Source organism: Haliaeetus leucocephalus, unplaced genomic scaffold, assembly GCF_000737465.1.
Source record: "Haliaeetus leucocephalus isolate CR32 unplaced genomic scaffold, Haliaeetus_leucocephalus-4.0 Scaffold199, whole genome shotgun sequence".
NCBI lineage: Eukaryota > Metazoa > Chordata > Aves > Accipitriformes > Accipitridae > Haliaeetus > Haliaeetus leucocephalus.
Genome location: NW_010972635.1, coordinates 836,583 through 838,534, shown reverse-complemented (window position 1 = coordinate 838,534; position 1,952 = coordinate 836,583).

Genomic DNA, 1,952 nt, shown 5'->3' with positions numbered 1-1,952 from the left:
TATCTGGCCAGCTGTCCCTTGGTTCTGCCATGCCTGCCCTCCCCCAGCTTCAGGGCTGCCATGGGTTCCCCCACCCCAGTCCCCCTCACCCCAGTCCCCCTCACCCATGTGGAGGCCTGGAGACTTGGCGGTGGCCTTGGTGGGCTGCCCTGTGCCCCAGCCCTACCCTGCACCCCATCCTCCTGTCCCCACAGTGCTGTTATAGTGCTCCCCAGGGCCATCATCCTGGAGGAACAACGCTGCCCATGGGGCTAGATCCTGGCATCCGCCTCTTCCTCAGCCTTCGCACCCCCAGCCATGCTCCCCATGCCCCCCCAGCCACACTCCCTGTGCCTGACAGGCTGTTTGCTCTGCAATACCAGTGTGTGCCCAAGGCAGGTGCCGCTGTGTGTGGGGGGTGCCCTTGGCCAAGGTGGGGACCACGGGGAGACCCCCCCCAGGCAGCAGGACCCACGGATGAGGAGAGCCGGAGAGGCCCCGGGGCACCCAAACCTTCCTGGGGGTTCGCCCCCCCTCCGGTGGGGGCCACCCCAGCCTGGGATGGTGCATGGCTGGCAATGGGGTGCCAGCAGGGAGGCTGTGGATGGCTGCAGGAGGTGGGCAGGAGATGGCTGCAGAGGCTGTGGGAGGCAGAGCCAAGGGAGGCAGAGGCAGGCAGAGGGGAACAGGCAGCAGGAAGCAGTGGGAGGCAGAGGCAGGGAGGCAGGCAGGATCGGCAGCCTAAAACCCCCCACCCTTGCCCACTGCCAGCCCTCTGTGCCAACAGCCTCCCTGGCAGCTGACGTGAGCCGGTGCCTCCCTCTCCCAAGGTGCCAGGTCAGCCAGCAAACGCTGCCCGCACATGCTGCCGGCGCACACCCGGCCTCGGGGACACGGCAGGGAACTGGCAGGGGGGAAAATCCTACCCCCATGGGACCTACTGGGGAGCCACTGTGCAGGGCTCCCCAGGGATGCAGCCCCTCGGCTGGGCCACCACTGACCCGCCTCAGTCTGCTGCCAAAGTCTTTTGCTGCTGATGGCCAGAGGAGGCGGAAGGAAAAACATCCAGCAAACAATTGCAAAAGTCAAGTCTGAGCAAGAAGGGGGGGGGGGGGGTTGGGTTGCCAAATCCGGTGGTATTCCTTGGAGATGCTGACAACAATGGCAGGAATATTTAATCACACCTTGCTGAACCCAAACCGGCAGCGAGGCTGGGGGCTTGGGTCCTCGAGGAACTGGCAACCCCGCGGCCAACCTGAACGTGAGCTGGGACAAAACGCTGCACTCGCCTGGCACTGGGGTCAGCAGTGTTTTCTGGGCTGTCACCTGGGCTGAGGACGAGGCCAAACACAACAAGAGGTCACCAGCACAATGAGAGGGACAGAGAAGCGCTGGCACCCCCAAATGCAATGGCCACACGCTGGGATGGAGGAGACAAGGACAGCGGCTGACTAGGAGAGGATTGCGAGATGAAGCTGTGACCGAACCGCTCGGGCTGTCCGTTGGGGCATGAAGGTGGCCTCTTGGGCAAAAGGGGTCTCTGCCACCGTCTCGGTCTGCCACTGCCAGCCCTCTCCCATCGCCAGTGCAGGGTGGCACATGGCTGGAAGTGTGTCCCCTGTCGGGGTGCCACCCCATCAGCAAGGCCAGGAGGAGGTTTTAGCTCTGCACCGTGAGGTCCTGCCTCTTGCCCGATGCTCTTCTTGTGGGGTGCTCCTCCTAAACCCCCCCGGGCCGCCGCTGGCACTGCTCCCAGCAGCCGGTGGATGGCCTGTGGCGGCGTACCAGGGTGCCCACTGTGATCGCCCCTCTTCTTCCCTCGCCTGAGGCCAGTCAGTCAAGTTTCCCATCTACTGTCCCTGAGCCATCTCCTCGCCTCCCCAGCGTCAGCGCAGCCCTTAAGGGGTCATCAGCTCCCCCGGGCCCCCCGCCACGCAGCCCAGCGCCGGGTGCCCCGGGCTGCGGACAGGGGG